Source organism: Somniosus microcephalus, chromosome 4 (assembly GCF_052327205.1).
Source record: "Somniosus microcephalus isolate GS21.2 chromosome 4, FLI_Smic_1.0, whole genome shotgun sequence".
Lineage (NCBI taxonomy): Eukaryota > Metazoa > Chordata > Chondrichthyes > Squaliformes > Somniosidae > Somniosus > Somniosus microcephalus.
In genome coordinates, this window is record NC_140990.1 from 338,226,780 (window position 1) to 338,244,261 (window position 17,482).

The 17,482-nt window shown below is 45.8% G+C and overlaps 1 long non-coding RNA gene across 1 annotated transcript; it reads right to left on the reverse strand.

The window, feature by feature from the left end:
- Positions 1–4,287: 4,287 nt before the first annotated feature.
- On the reverse strand, positions 4,288–16,193 carry LOC147120709 (uncharacterized). The gene is made up of 2 exons (XR_015078227.1): positions 14,071–16,193; positions 4,288–6,881 (listed from the first exon to the last, which is right to left on the reverse strand). It is a non-coding gene; the product is annotated as an uncharacterized LOC147120709 (long non-coding RNA).
- Positions 16,194–17,482: the final 1,289 nt, after the last annotated feature.

Below are 17,482 nucleotides of genomic sequence, written 5' to 3' on the forward strand. Positions count from 1 at the left end.
GGCTCCATATACGAAATGTATACTCGCCTCTGCGCTCCATAGATGCAGCCTTTTTAGTTTCCTGTGTGTCAAGTTCGTTTCCCACTCTCTTAGTTGATCTCGACCGTGGCCTGTATGTCATCCATTGACCTAGGCTGGGAAGTGAACATCAGTGCTGCTGCGATGCACCCCCTGCTCCTACCCCACCCCACATAATGGAATCTCATGTCAGTCCTCACCATGCAGGCTCACGTGAACAGCAGCTACTTGAGTGAAGCCCCAGTAGCCGTAGAACCATAAATGAGCAAGTCAGCAGCTGGCAAGAGAGGAGAGAAGGGTATTTTTAATCATTATTATTTATAAGTTTATATATTATGTAAAATTACACAATAATTCAATTGATCTGTGCAGAATAACCCAAGGCCCACCTGTCATCACACCTCCCATGGATCCTGAGTCCAGTTTCTGCCTCTTACAGTTGGTCAATCATTAACATCCCTACTACAGAAATTCTCAGCGGGTTGCTTCAGAATGACACCCAACCATATCTGTATCAAAAACACTAACGGCACATGTGGCGGATGCAGTTTGCATGGACTATGTAAGCTTATTTCAGAGGAGTTGTAACTTCACAAAGAAGGAATATCACTGAAGGTTCTTGACACTAACTTCAAAAAAATTGTTTTGTCAAAGAAAAAACTGTTGGATTTGAGCTTCTGCACTGGACGAGTGTTTGTATTTTCTATTGAATGGTTATCTGGAAACTTACCTCTTCTATTAACAATAGTAGTTTCTCAACATGTGCTTAATGGCTTTATTGATATGTTTTGAATGCACCTTTGTAAACTCAAAATAAAGTGGGCGAGGCCCTTCCATCCCACGTGAGACACATTGACATGTTATCTTAATTGTTCAGGACTATTATGACATCTCGACCACAAAAGGCAGGTGAGGCCAATTCACTAAATATATTCAAGAAGGATTAGATATATTTCTTAAGGCTAAAGGGATCAAGGGATATGGGGAGAAGGCAGGGACAGGGTACTGAGTTTGGATGATCAGCCATGATCTCATTAAATGGCCATATAAATACTGTGGCTACAAGAGCAGGCCAGAGGCTGGGAATTCTGCGGCGAGTGTCTCACCTCCTGACTCCCCAAAGCCTTTCCACCATCTACAAGGCACAAGTCAGGAGTGTGATGGAATACTCTCCACTTGCCTGGATGAGTGCAGCTTCAACAACACTCAAGAAGCTCGACACCATTCAGGATAAAGCAGCCCGCTTGATTGGCACTCCATCCACCACCTTCAACATTCACTCCCTCCACCACCGGCGCACTGTGGCTGCAGTGTGTACCATCTACAAGATGCACTGCAGCAACTCGCCAAAGCTCCTTCAACAGCACCTTCCAAACCCGCAACCTCTACCACTTAGAAGGACAAGGGCAGCAGACGCATGGGAACATCACCACCTACAAGTTCCCCTCCAAGCCACACACCATCCTGACTTGGAACTGTATCGCCGTTCCTTCACTGTCGCTGGGCCAAAATCCTGGAACTCCCTTCCTAACAGCATTGTGGGTGTACCTACACCATATGGACTGCAGCGGTTCAAGAAGGTGGCTCACCACCATCTTCTCAAGGGCAATTAGGGATGGGCACTAAATGCAGGCCTAGCCAGCGACGCCCACATCCCATCAATGAATAAAAAAACAATTTTTTTTTAAATGGCAGAGCAGGCTCGAGGGGCCGAATGGCCTACTCCTGCTCCTATCTTCTATGTTTCTATCTCAGAGTCGTTTACTTTTATCCTCATCATCTCCAAATTTCTAGGTTCTATTGTCAGAGGTCAGCACATTAAAATTACCAGATAAAGTTTAAACTTCAGCCAGAATATCACATCAATAGTTAGGTGTATATATGAAGTAGATGGTATCCATCCTTAAGTCGCCAGCATCCTATGTGAAGAACAGTAGTCTGCTATCTCTCGTTGATCTCCATCGCAATGTGGTCTCCTACGGTTCCATTTCTACTTGTCTCAACAATGAGTTAATCACCATGGCTTCACCTGTGTGCCCCATAGCTCTATCCTCAGCCCCCACCAATTCCTCATCTACAGAGACATTATCTACACTCATGGGGTCAGTTTCCAGCTGTTTATCAATGACACCCAATTCTACTGCTCGGTCTCAATTGTACCGCCTAACAGTTTGATTCATATTATGCCCTGCTTTCACCTGTTTAACATCAGGCACGTCTTGTTGGCCTCCTGCCACAAACTTTTCACCGCAGGCATCAAATCCATTGCTGTCCAGCTGCTTGCTCAGACTGAACCTACGGGCACACAATCTTAGAATCCTGTTCAATGCTAAGGTGGGTTTCAAACCCCAGAACCAAGCTACCTTCCATGACCACAACATCAGCAAACTCCACCCTAACCCTCATTCACACCTCTGTTGTCTCAGGAATATTTCACCCATAGGCTTGCACAGCTCACCTTTACATAAACTCTCTTGATTCTAGGGTCTATGTCCTATTTCACAGACCCATCCTCACAAAACTCATTAGGCGCCAGCACATGAACTTGAGAATCATCCTCAAAGCTGTCGTTGGCCTCACTTTAGAATCTTCTCCAGCCCTAAATCCCAGCTAACCCCTTCAGATTATCTGACTTGTTTGCTCTGGAATTCTTTCTAATCCTCACAACCACACTTCAAAACCTTTCCTCAATTCTCATCTCCTCTAGTGCCTTTGGTTCCCTCCCATAGCTTCTTTCCGACTTTCTGCTTGGCCTCCACCACTTTCACTATGAAGCACTTTGGGACATTGCTTCACAACAGACTCTGTACAAGTCGTTGTTGAGAATTTCTTCAGGTACTCCAGTCCTGTACTTCAGGTACTGCAGCTAACCCAAAGAGGAAAGCACATAGCTACAAACTATTATTTCGCTTCCCTTTCTTTAGGTGCCAACCACCATTAGTTAGACAAGGTTGCATAGAAACATAAGAAATAGGAGCTGGAGTAGGCCATTTGGCCCTTCGAGCCTACTCCGCCATTCATTAAGATCATGGCTGATCTTCTACCTCATCTTCACTTTCCTGTACCATCACCACATCACTTGATTCCCTTAATATCCAAAAATCTACAGGAAACTTTCGATTAACCGGCCCCTAAATAACCAGAAATGTTGGTTAACCGGCAAAATTCAGGAGTCGGTTTCAGCGAACTTTTATAACTTTTATTACTTGCACAGCAACAAATTGAGGAAGGCAAGGGTTTGGCTGCAGCTGTTGCTAAGCTACAGAGACGCTTGCAACTTCTGGACGTTGTTCTGAAGCTGTGGGTTTGTTGCTTCATACACAGCTCTAAGGTCCGTATCTTTCACTATAGCGTTCGGTTATCCGGAATTGTTGCTGAACCGGCACCACGTCGGTCCCGTCCGTGCCGGATACCAGAAAGTTTCCTGTATTGATCTCCATCTTGAATATACTCAATGACTGAGCCTCCACAGCCCTCTGAGGTAGAGAATTCCAAAGATTCACCACCCTCTGAGTGAAGAAATTTCTCATCTCAGTCCTAAATGGCCGACCCCTTATTCTGAAAATGTGACCCCTGGTACTAGACCCCCCAGCCAGGGGAAACATCCTCCCTGCATCTACCCTGTCAAGCCCTGTAAGAATTTTGTATGTTTCAATGAGATCACCGCTCATTCTTCTAAACTCTAGAGAATATAGGCCTAGTCTACTCAATCTCTGCTCATAGGACAATCCCCCATCGCAGGAATCAGTCTGGTGAACCTTCGTTGCACTCCCTCTATGGCAAGTATATCCTTCCTCAGGTAAGTTTCAGATTCCCCCTCATGGGAGAATCTAGAACTAGGGGGCATAGTTTCAGAATAAGGGGTCGTGCATTTAAAATGGAGATGAGGAATTTCTTCTCTCAGAGGGTTGTGAATCTTTGGAATTCTCTTCCCCAGAGAGCTGTGGAGGCGGAGTCATTGAATATATTCAAGGTGAAAGAGACAGATTTTTGAAAAGTGGGTATCAAGGGTTATGGGGAAAGGGCAGGAAAGTGGAGTTGAGGCCAAGATCTGATCAGTCATGATCTTATTGAATGGCGGAGCAGGCTCGAGGGGCCGAATGGCCGACTCCTGCTCCTATTTCTTATGTTCTTATGTAATGTTGTATCCTGAAAAGTGGCCCTGGTGTTGTGTCAGGTCGACACTTAACCCTTTCCCCCTCAGAGCGGACTAAGTGATATACAAAGTCGACGCTTAGCTTTGGTACAGATGACAGACTTCGAGTGAAGGATGCTTCAAAACGGTCTTTATTCACAGGCCTGGGGAGAACCTTCTGAGACCCCTCTCAGATCCGACTCCACCGATTCCCTAGCAACAATCACAGTTATACAAAAATCAAACCCCCCTCCCTAGGGGCGGGGATAAAGCTTATCAGCATATACAGAGTTATAGCTAAATGGCAATTATAAACCATGACATTTCATCTTCTTGCGCCCAGAAACCCCACATTTCTGTTATCTGTTAGTCCCGTCACCTCCTGTGACCATGGACCTCATCTTAATTACTTTACAACCATCCATTTGCCCGTAGCCAAGTGGTTTTGCTTGTTACATGTTTTCTTAAGATAACAGTCCTCGTTAAGGGTGCGAAGCCCAGACTTTCGGCCTCATCTCGGGTTACCTTCTGCAAAGCAAGCACATCCTAATTAGACTTTGAAGAATGGAACCCTGTTTTGATTTACTATAAGCGAATTCTTAGGTGCGTTATCTCGCATATGTGATGCTTCGCCTGGTCAAACACACATCCTCCTCAATCTTCCCATGGGTTAATCTCTCAGCATTTGAAGTCACTTAATCATGTTTTAAAACTTAGCTGGGTGAAGGCAATACACAGACCTCTATATCGTTTAACTCAGGGTAGGGGTTAACCCATTATCTCCACCTTGTACATTGGTGCTACATTATACATATTTTAACATTAAAACTAAATTATACATATTCTAACATACAAACTAAGGTATAATAGTAATTTGGCTACTTCAGTCCCCCCTTATGGCCCATTGGTCACTTTGACCCAATACGGCCAATATGCTGCAGTTTAAGATTGTTTGCTATGAGGACCGTCGCCCTAGTGGTACCAAGCCAGGGTGTCTAGTGCTCATACTTCCGCAATCCTAAACACAATCTTCATAATGATTCTCCTCCCGCCCTACCCCTTGCTTGTTGGTGGTTAGCAACAGTGTTTCTTTCTCTTCTTCCTTCATTATTCATTTGGTTACGGCCTGTGCTAGGTTGTGGTTCTTTCGCCATCGGCAATATCCACAAAGTAAGAACAAAAGGATCATTAATACGGCGCCTTGCACAACTACCAGCACATGTGGCATGATCCTGATCCAGGGGTGTATATCGACATTTAGCCCCCAATTCCAGATCTTATTGTACCAAGGAGTTTCCGCTAATGTTGTAACAATGTCTTTTTGTTGTTTCTTTAAGTCTTCCTCTATTTTATGATAATACTTTAAAATTTCCTTCATTTCCTGCCGTAATTTCTTCCAAGCCTCCTCTTCCTCTAACCTTGGGCTCTGGTATGACATAAGTTTCAACCTCTTTATTAAGTACCATACTATCAAGTGACCATGTTTCCGTTTCCTGTGGTCTTGGTGGGTGTATATATTGATGTCCTATCTGTGTAGATATCTTTGGATCAAAACAGAAGTTTGGTTGGGGAATGGGACAAATCAGATCTTGATATTCATATTTCTGTTCAGTCGTGGTGACACAAAATGTCCCGTTGTTCCTTGGTGCTACCCTTGTCCGGTGTATCCCCCTTGGGTGTACCTCAAGGGTGCAATTGGTGTTTTTTGTAAATCCGCACTCGGATGTGTCTCCCTCGGTGGGGGGGTGTGTGCACGCCCATGTCCTTCCCTTGCGGTGGCACCCGTCCATTACCACCCCCCTTAAGGTTCCATTCTTCTGTTTATTATCTTCATCCCCTTCCCAAAGTGCCTTGGTAGGGACATCATGATATTTAATGCAGCTTTCCCTTTGTATCTCTCCTATGTTAATCACGTCGTATAGGGGCTGTCCCTCTTCCGGGAGTTGTGGGATTGCTAGTACAAAGCCAATCACCTTAGTCCATGGGGTCAGACAATTGCCTGCCCGGTATACTTGTCCCATTTTACGCCCCTTACATAGGCTTTTATTTGTGTCAATCCAAGGTTCCAGATCCTCATTAGTAATCCAATCAGGGATCTGTCCATTATTTATTTGCCTCATGTTGTGCTGAGCATTCGACAATAGCCATGAGCCATACATGGCACATACTAGTTCCTTATGGGTTTGGCGAGAAGCATTGTCAAGTCGATCAATAATTGTATTGATTGTTTCTGCATGGGGGGGGCTACTACCTCTTCCACCCCCAACAATTGCATTATTGCTTGTTTTCCCTGCCAGTGTCAATTGCTGGCTATTTCCAGTGGCTTGTTTTAGTAACCTTTTTATTTTTGCTTGTAGTTCTTCTACTCCTTCGTTTACTCCTTCTGTGTCCAGGCTATTAACTGTTGCTAACCCGGCCGCATACCCTGCTCTGGCCATTTCCAGTACTCCCCGTTTCTTACGTCTTTGTAAGATAGACTTTCCCTGTGGACCCTCTAATTGTTTCAGCCACAGGGAGTTCCATATTTGTTTTGTATGATTGTTACACATCGCGGGCATCTCCAGAGTACTCATATTAATGGCAACCTTAATAATCCTATGTGTTACACTAAAATACACCTCATCCTGTGTTTTCCTTGTTACTAATCCCCTTTGACAACGGCAATACTTATGTTCATCCCTAGGATCAAGGCGAGGACGCTCCGCCTCATTCCGGACGTCCAGTGTTCCTGTAATTACAAAAAAGGGGGCTGGTCGTCACCAGCCAATTAGAATTATTCTACTCTTATCTGTTCTGTCAGTTCAAACTGCTGTACATCTGGTTCATTTCTTGGTCTGTGGCTCTGTCTCCAGAAATACCTGAAGATGCAAACTATGGCATATAACATTATCATCATACACAGCCCTATCATTGATATATGTAGAAACTTCCCTTCCCATTCTTTATACCTTCTAGCGTACCCCTCACTCTCCTCAAAAGGCACCATCTCTGGCTTACTCATTGTCTTTGTTATATATTTTTAACTGAGTCCAGTGCTTCCACCTTCCTTTACCCATTCCGGACTCATCTATACAAGCGCAGGTGTCACTGTTCATTACTTTGTAAGGCCCTGACCATCTGGGTGCTAGCCCTGGTTTGGCTGGTATTATTTTTGCCATCACCTTGCTACCTACAGCTGGGACCTCCTTCTGGTCGTCCCGTGTATCTTGTTCTAGATCCCGTATAATCTGTTGGTCTTTGGCCTCATGTCTGAGAGCGTGTAATTGCGTACACAATTGTTTAATAAATCTCCTAATTCTATCCTTCAGGGGCCCTACATCCTCACCCCCGGTAGCGAGACCTTCCGGCAGTGTCATTGCTCAACCGGTCATTAGTTCGAAAGGTGTCAGCCCCGTGGTTCTATTCGGAGTTGCTCTAAGTCTCATCAGTATACTTGGGAGTAGCTCTGCCCATCCCTTCCCCGTGTCTTCTATTGCTTTAGCTAAGGATAATTTCAAAGTCCGGTTCATCCTTTCCACCATCCCTGAACTCTGAGGGTGGTGTGGTGTGTGGAACCTTTGTCTGATACCTAACAATGCACATGTTTCCTTTATAACCTTCCCTGTAAAGTGTGTTCCCTGGTCTGAATCAATCTGCAGCGGGACCCCCCATCGGGGTACAACCTCCTCTGCCATTATTCGTGCTGCGGTCGTTGCCGTGCAATCTTTAGTGGCGAATGCTTCAACCCATCTAGTGAATTGATCTATTATTACCAAACAGTACATTTTCCCCTTTGATTTCGGTAGAGGTCCAGTAAAGTCTATCTGCAACTTCTCCCATGGGCCTCTCAGTCTCGGCTGATGTCCCCACTTTACCGTGAAAGGTTTCCCTATGTTATACTGCGCACATATGGGGCAGTGTCTACAGAATCTGTCCACAGCTTGTTTCATTCCGGGCCACCACCAGCATCGCTGGAGGTTGTTTAACATATTGGATATACCTGTGTGTTGCCTGCTATGGTACATTTTCATTAATTCTTGCTGTATACAGCCTGGTGCACATATCTGCTGCTCTTTCCTCCATATTCCCCCCGCTCTTTCTCCTGCTCCCCCTCGTTCCCATAGCTGCTTCTCCTCCTGGGATACTTCCTTATGTAATTTGGATATATCTATATCTTCTGGCAATGCAGTTATAGCAGCTATGTCTTTCTGTGTTTCTGGTTCTCTTGTTTGCTGCTGCAATCTGTTGCTCCACCACTTTTCTGGCTGCACGATCTGCGGCTCTGTTTCCCCTTTCTGTGGGAGAGTTCCCCCTCTGGTGGGCTTTTACCTTCACTGCAGCTGTTTCAGTGGCTAACCCTGAGGCAGCTACCAATTCTTTACTAATTCCTCATGCTGTATGGGTTTGCCACCTGAGGCAATATACCCGCTTCTACTCCAAGCTGCCATATAATCATGTACTAGCGACTATCGGTATAGATATTCACCCGTTTCCCTGCTGCCAACTTTAATGCTTCTGTCAATGCTGTTAGCTCGGCAACCTGTGCTGAACTACCCCCTGGTAATCTTCCTTCCCTCTGGACGGTGCCATCTCCGGTCACCACGGCCCAACCTGTTCGTGGTGTTCTGTTAACATATTTATGGGACCCATCCACATATAGCTCTAGGTCTGCCTGTGTCAAAGGCAATTCCCTGATTCTGTCTACATATTCTGATTCTTCTTCACTGGTGCAACAGTGTTCCTCTCCCTCCATTCCCATCATAGCTGTGGGGTTCTGGCTCATATCTCTAACTATCTGTATGGATTTGTCTTTAGGTAACAGGACAGCCTCCCAAGCAGCCTTCCGGCCATTTGAGATGGTTTTTAATCATCCGGTGTTTAACAATTCCACTATGGTGTGTTGTGTATGTAACACAATATCCCCTGTCATTACTACAGGTTCACTGACTTTGACTGCCCACCGTGCACAATCAATCTCGGCAACGCATCTTGGCATACCGGCTACTAGGCTACTATCGGGGATCTTCGTGTCGAATAGTAGGCTACAGGTCTCATGTTATCCCCATTCTTTTGTGCTACCACTGCACTGTAATGTCCCCCATGATTGTGGCAGAAGATATGATATGGCCTCCCCATATCGGGTAATCCTAAGGCTGGTACAGCAGTCAGTGCCTGTTTTAATTTAGTGAAGGCTTCCGCCTGTAACTCTGTCCATTCAATGGGTTCGTCTGCAGCTTTCCCCCTTTGGTCAGTTCATACAGAGGTGCAGCTAGTTGTGAGAATCCTTCAATAAAATTTCTGCTATAATTAAATAGTCCCATTACTTGTCGCACTCCCCTTATATTCACAGGTTTGGGCATATCATTTATAGCCCATTTTCGATCCTCTGGCATGGCTCTCTTGCCCATGCTGATGTTATATCCCAGATAGGTTACCTCTGATTTCCCTACTTGGGCTTTAGTGGGGTTTACTTTGAAGCCTGCATCCCGAAGAGCTTTCAGAATTTTAGACAAGGCTTTAACATGCCCCTGAGTGCTTGTGGAAGCTATCAGTAAATCGTCGACATACTGCAACACATTACTGCCGTCCTCCTCTAATTCTACTACCTCCAGGGCTTTGGCCATGTGTCGGTGGAATATAGCTGGACTATTATGGAACCCTTGAGGGACCCTCATCCAAGTATATTGTTTCCCATCTAGTGTGAAAGCAAATTTCTCTTGCGATTCTTCATCCAATGGTATGGACCAGAATCCGTTCGCAATGTCTAATACTGTAAAAATTCTGTGTTCAGGCTTTAGTCCATTAAAAATTGTAGCAGGGCTTGTTACTATCAGGTATTCCTTTGGGGTCATCTTATTTAGTTCCGTATAATCTATTGTCAGTCGAAATGATGCATCTGGTTTCCTTACTGGCCATACCGGGGAATTCGTTTCAGATATAGTTTCTCGTAAGATTCCCTGTTTGGTTAATTCCAACACTATGCCCCGTACTGCTGCTTTGACTTCCTCCTTTAAAGGATATTGTTTTTGCGGGCGATGCATTGGTCCTGGTATTTTCACAGGGGGGGGTTTGGACTAAACCACAATCTTGTTTATGTGTTGCCCACACCCCAATATACTCTTTGCATGGGATTGCCCACGGTCCCTTCTTATCCCATTCTGGGTCTATAACTTTAATTGCCCCTACCTGATCTGTTTTGTTTACCGGGGCTGCCTGTTTGCTTGACTTATAATCTGGTGGCCAGTACACTTCATTCGCTTTAGTGTCGACTAAAGCTCCTACTTCTCGCAGTATGTCTATCCCTAGGATTGTTCCTTCGGTGTTCTCGCATATCCACAACTGTGTAGGTATTATTATACATCCTATTTCTAGTAAAACTGTTTCGCTCTTGTAAGCCCTGATTTTTCATCCACCGATTCCTGTTACATTAACTGGAAGTTTCGTTCGGGGCAAGGGTAAGTCTGTCAATGAGATTGTGGCTCCTGTGTCTATTAACATTTTGCACTGTCGGCCCCCTACCAATGCGTCAACAAACATCCTTGGATCCCCCTCCCCTCTCTGGCGCGGTCCCTTCCTGCTGCCATCTCTAGCTGCTTGTAAGTAATCAAAGCACGCAGCCAGTCCTAATGCCCCTCCCATCTGTTTTTTGGGCATTTGTCTCTTCCCTTGTGTTATTAGGTATACTAGGTAGATTTCTTCGTCCTTCCCTACCTGTACCTTTCCAGGGTTTAACTTTAGTCCTGCATTCTGTAGGGCTCCCAGTACCGTAGTCAATTAAATATTGTAGAGGGACCTGCCACTACCGGACGTTCTTGCGGAGTGGAGTTATCTTATTCAATTCGGACTACACCAATTTACACCAACCAGAAATTTACTGTGGCCACAATGAAAGTCTGGTTTTAATAGGTTAATTTACCTCATAACTCCAAGGTTAAATCTTAGACTGAAACTTAATCTTTTGTTAAACAAACTTTTTCTTGCTCTTCTCAGTTTTACACTCCAGCTTAACTTAAGTTGTAGTAGGTTTTTTTTCATTCTGGGGGCACAATCTTATTCGCACATTCTTAAAACTTCCAAAATCCAAGTCAAGACAAAAGGGTTAAATGCTTTTTTTTTTAACAAAGAAGTGGGTGGAGCTAAAACACAGCAGATTTTTTTTTTTTAAGGACAGACTTTCAGACAAAGGAATGTTGTAACTTCTTAAGCATTCATAGTCAGGAAAACTTTCACACTTTAACACACAATTTCATACAACCTGGAATTCCAACATACGTTTAAGGTTCCTTTCACTCAGCAAATCTTGTGTTTTATTTGTCTCGGTACAGATGTTACTAACTTCCATGTTGGCAAAGCTTTAAGTTTATATTTTTTTCTCTTTAAATCAGTGACTTAGCAACTTTCCCTAGCTTTCCAAATCCTTGATTTTGTTTTTTTCCTTTGCTGAGTTTTCAAATTGGTTAGCCTGCAAATTAGATCTTTTCCTTCTTTATCTCTGCATCCTTTTTAGGCATTCTATATAGCTTCTGACTTACTTCTCAACAGTTCTTATATTACCCGGTCACTCACTCACACACACACTTATTTTGCGCACACTCACTCATCAAGGGAGGGAGGAGCTAAACACGATCAAAATCACTAAGGAAGTGGTACTCGGTAAAATAATGGGACTCAAGGCGGATAAATCACCTGGACCTGATGGCTTACATCCTAGGGTCTTGAGGGAAGTGGCGGTAGGGATTGTGGATGCATTGGTAATAATTTTCCAAAACTCCCTGAACTCGGCAAAGGTCCCGGCAGACTGGAAAACTGCTAATGTAACACCCTTATTTAAAAAGGGCAGTAGACAGAAGGCTGGAAACTATAGACCGGTTAGCCTAACATCTGTGGTAGGTAAAATTTTGGAGTCCATTATTAAGGAGACAGTAACAGGACATTTGGATAATCATAATTTAATAGGACAAAGTCAGCATGGTTTTATGAAGGGGAAGTCATGTTTGACAAATTTGCTGGAGTTCTTTGAGGAAGTGACGTATAGGGTGGATAAAGGGGAACCAGTGGACGTAGTGTATTTAGACTTCCAAAAGGCATTTGACAAGGTGCCACACAAAAGATTATTGCTTAAGATAAAAAATCACAGGATTGGGGGTAATATTCTGGCATGGATAGAGGATTGGCTATCTAACAGAAGGCAGAGAGTTGGGATAAATGGTTCATTCTCAGACTGGCAATCAGTAACTAGTGGTGTTCCGCAGGGGTCAGTGCTGGGTCCCCAACTCTTTACAATCTATATTAATGATTTGGAGGAGGGGACCAAGTGTAACATATCAAAGTTTGCAGATGATACTAAGATGGGAGGGAAAGTAGTGAGTGAGGAGGACATAAAAAACCTGCAAGGGGACATCGACAGGCTAAGTAAGTGGGCAGAGATTTGGCAGATGGAATACAATACTGGAAAGTGTGAGGTTATGCACTTTGGCAGGAAAAATCGTAGAGCAAGTTATTATCTTAATGGCAAGAAACTGGAAAGTACTGAAGTACAAAGGGATCTGGGGGTCCTGGTGCACGAAACTCAAAAGGTTAGTATGCAGGTGCAGCAAGTGATTAAGAAGGCCAATGGAATGTTGGCTTTCATTGCTAGGGGGATAGAATATAAAAATAGGGAGGTATTGCTTCAGTTGTACAAGGTATTGGTGAGGCCGCACCTGGAATACTGCGTACAGTTTTGGTGTCCATACTTAAGAAAGGACATACTTGCTCTCGAGTCAGTACATAGAAGGTTCACTCGGTTAATCCCGGGGATGAGGGGATGGACATATGAGGAGAGGTTGAGTAGATTGGGACTCTACTCATTGGAGTTCAGAAGAATGAGAGGCGATCTTATTGAAACATATAAGATTGTGGAGGGGTCGGATCGGGTGGATGCGGGGAAGATGTTCCCGATGATGGGTGAAACTAGAACTAGGGGGCATAGTCTTAGAATAAGGGGCTGCTCTTTCAAAACTGAGATGAGGAGGAACTACTTCACTCAGAGGGTGGTAGGTCCATGGAATATGCTGCCCCAAAAAGCTGTAGAAGCTACATCATTACATAAATTTAAAACAGAAATAGACAGTTTCCTAGAAGTAAAGGGAATTAAGGGTTACGGGGAGCGGGCAGGAATTTGGGCATGAGCCTAGGTTCGGATCGGTCATGGCCCTGTGGGTAGCGGAGCGGGCCCAGGGGCCGTGTAGCCTGATCCTGCTCCTATTTCGTGTGTCTAATTCTGTTAGATTCAGGAGATGGTTCTGTGACAGTGGATTGGCAGATAGGATCAGATCAGCCATGATCTTATTGAATGGCGGAGCAGGCTCGAGGGGCCGATTGGCCTACTCCTGCTCCTATTTCTTATGTTCTTATGTTATCACGGGGTTATGATCCTGTGGTGTTTCGTTCCCTACGCCTACTTGGTCCTGGCCGTCACGTGGGACTATGTCCTCTTAATTCGGGCTCAGGCTCGGCATTTAGGATAGACAACCACCCTTGTCCGTGTTGGTCACCCCGTGACTCCCAAGGATCCACTATTCGTAGGAGTTACCGCCCACTTAACCACCTCTTTACCCTAGAGGCCTTGCCGTCTTAACGGCTCTGAGGATTTGGTTTGCCACCTCCCGGCTTCCTCGTAGGTCTTTATAGCCCACTTATCTGCCTCTCTGCTCTAGAGGCTTTGCCACCTTCCGGCTCACTCGTACGTCTTTCTCACCCACTTATCTACCTCTTTATCCTAGAGGCCTTGCTGTCTTAACAGCTCTGAGGATTCGCCGCCTCCCGGCTCACCAGACCGCACCCCCTTTCTCGAGTCTGTCTCTGCCAACTTTAATTCTTTTAATCACAGCCTTACCGGATCTCACAGTACGTTCGGAGCTTTCTAATTTATGGGTGGTAATTTAAAACGTACTCACCCTTCTTAGCTCGTCGTTCCTGTGGACCGGTCAGAGTCTCTGATCCTGTTCGTGACGCCAATTGTTGTATCCCGAAAAGTGGACCTGGTGTTGTGTCAGGTCGACACTTAACTCTTTCCCCCTCAGAGCGGACTAAGTGATATACAAAGTCGACGCTTAGCTTTAGTACAGATGACAGACTTCGAGTGAAGGATGCTTCAAAACGGTCTTTATTCACAGGCCTGGGGAGAACCTTCTGAGACCCCTCTCAGATCCGACTCCACCGATTCCCTAGCAACAATCACAGTTATACAAAAATCAAACCCCCCTCCCTAGGGGTGGGGACAAGGCTTATCAGCATATACAGAGTTATAGCTAAATGGCAATTATAAACCGTGACATTTCATCTTCTGCTGCCCACAAGTCCCACATTTCTGTTATCGGTTAGTCCCGTCACCTCCTGTGACTATAGGCCTCACCTTAATTACTTTACAACCATCCATTTGCCCGTAGCCAGGTGGTTTTGCTTGTTACATGTTTTCTTAAGATAACAGTCCTCATTAAGGGTGCGAAGCCCAGACTTTCAGCCTCGTCTCGGGTTACCTTCTGCAAAGCAAGCACATCCTAATTAGACTTTGAAGAATGGAACCCTGTTGTGATTTACTATAAGCAAATTCTTAGGTGCGTTATCTTGCATATGTGATGCTTCGCCTGGCCAAACACACATCCTCCTCAATCTTCCCATGGGTTAATCTCTCAGCATTTGAAGTCACTTAATCATGTTTTAAAACTTAGCTGGGTGAAGGCAATACACAGACCTCTATATCGTTTAACTCAGGGTAGGGATTAACCCATTATCTCCACCTTGTACATTGGTGCTGCATTATACATATTCTAACATTAAAACTAAATGATACATATTCTAACATACAAACTAAGGTATAATAGTAATTTGGCTACTTCAGAGGCCAATTCATTAAATATATTCAAGAAGGAGTTGGATATATTTCTTAAGGCTAAAGGGATCAAGGGATATGGGGAGAAGGCAGGGACAGGGTACTGAATTTGGATGATCAGCCATGATCGCATTGAATGGCGGAGCAGGCTCGAGGGGCCGAATGGCCTACTCCTGCTCCTATCTTCTATGTTTCTATGACCTGGCCATGTACTCGGGCTGGTATTTAAGGTCAGGGTCCATGTCCAGATTTACAGAGGAAAAATAATTGTGCTCAAGGATCAGAGCTTGTTGATAGGAACCAAACTGTTCAGCAGAACCGGAGTCCATTCGATCTGATCAGATCCATTGAAAAGGGAAGTGAAGGCTGTTCGAACCAATCATTGTTTTACTCCTACTGACCTTTCCACACAAGCCCGAGGCAGTTAAATTTTAAAATGAGCGGATGGTTTTTGAGTATCCACTGTGGATTTAATTTTCGTCTCCAAGATGCTGCTACAAAAAATCTTTTTAAAACTTTTAATTTTTTGGGGCATCCTCAGCAGTTCATCCTCAGCAGTTGTCTGATAGGATGATTAATTTTATTCGGGACTAGTTGTAGCTGCTTTAGATTTACTGTTGTGTATGATTTTTTTTTATTCGTTCCTGGGATGTGGGGGTCGCTGGCAAGGCCGGCATTTATTGCCCATCCCTAGTTACCCTTGAGGAGGTGGTGGTGGGCCACCTTCTTGAACCGCTGCAGTCCGTGTGGTGAAGGTACTCCCACAGTGCTGTTCGGTAGGGAATTCCAGGATTTTGACCCAGCAACGATGAAGGATCGGCGATATACTTCCAAGTCAGGATGGTGTGTGACTTGGAGGGGAACCTGGAGGTGACGGTGTTCCCATACACCTGCCGTCTTTGTCCTTCCAGGTGGTAGAGGTCGTGGATTTGGGAGGTGCTGTTGTAGCGGTACCACCGAGTGTCCCTTCCTTATAGGACATAGTTCCCTTTACCTACGTTGTATTGAGTTTGTATGTTCAGGCCATTGCCCCTTTAAGAATGCGAGCCGGGCCAGCTCGGCCTCCCGCCCCCGCGGCAATCGCCGGCCCAGCTCGGTCTCCCGCTCCCGCGGCAATCGCCGGCCCAGTTCGGCCTCCCGCTCCCGCGACTTCAGCCGCAACGGCCAGCTCCAATGCCGGGTGCCGGGTAGACGTGATAACGTCATCACGCGAGTCACGTGACTGCCCCAAGCACGGGCAAACGCGATGGCGTCACATCGCAAGTCACGTGACGCTCCAAGCGCAGGAAACGCGAGCAACGCGATGACGTCACGACGCAAACGCGATGACGTCATCGCACAAACCTCCGGACTGCCTCGTCAGTCCTCGTGGCGTCCCCACTGGGGAAGGACCTGTTCCACAACTCTCCTGCATAGTTCTACATTGTTTGCTGTATTTCATCTAATTCAACATTAAAATCCTGTTTGTTGTTCTTCCGAGTCAAGCTCCGTTACTTGTTAGGAATACACCTATTACTACATTGGTGACCCAATGACGTGAGGACAGGAATTCATCAAAACCTACATTGGTGACCCCGTCTCCGTGAACGTTTTTCACGGACGACGCGCACAGCCTGAACCCTGTCTCTGTGAACGGTTTCACAGAAGCAGAGCCCGACGAACAACAACCGACGAACACCAACTCCTACATTGGCGACCCCGTCTTTGTGAACGTATTCGCAAAGGAAGCGCAGCCTGGAGGTGATCCCGTTTTTCACGAACGTAACGCAGCCGGACCCCGATTTTTGTGAACGATTTTCACAAAAGAAGCACGCCATGGGAGCACCAGCCGTTTCGCTGTCACTACCGCCATTCAGGGAGCAGCAACCGCCCTCGTGCTTTCTTCTGGTAGAAGCCCCGTTCGCCAAGAACATCGATGCAGCGCAGACCAACGTGGCCTCCGTATTCGTCAGCTCTAACGCCTTACGGATCGTCCGCCTCCACGACATCTCCCAACGCAACAGCAAATACACATCCCTCCAAGCGCGGGTTCCGCAGGTTTTCGGGCCCTCAAGATCGGAGTGCGCCCTCGCGGAGATGCCACGAGGACTCGCTCCTCACGACCCACGAGGACCCATCCCTCGCAAACCACGAGGACCCATCCCTCGCGAACCACGAGGACCCATCCCTCGTGAAACACAAAGACTCATTCCCCGCCGACGACGCACCAGCCCGTCAGCCTGCTGGTTGTGTTTTCTACCACGCTTTTTGGTGCAAAAGCGACGCGTTGCCGCCCTCCCGGCAGTTTTCCCCCTAAATCAACAACAACTCAAAGCGTTGCCACCCTCTCTACAGTGTCCCCCTCAACAAACGCGAACGTACTGACGCTGCAAACATCGATGACGGGTCCAATGGACATCCCGCGGCTGCGATCGGCCACGCAAAAGTTGCTGTCATCACCGATCACTGATCAATGCAGCAACGGTTCACTCTCTTTT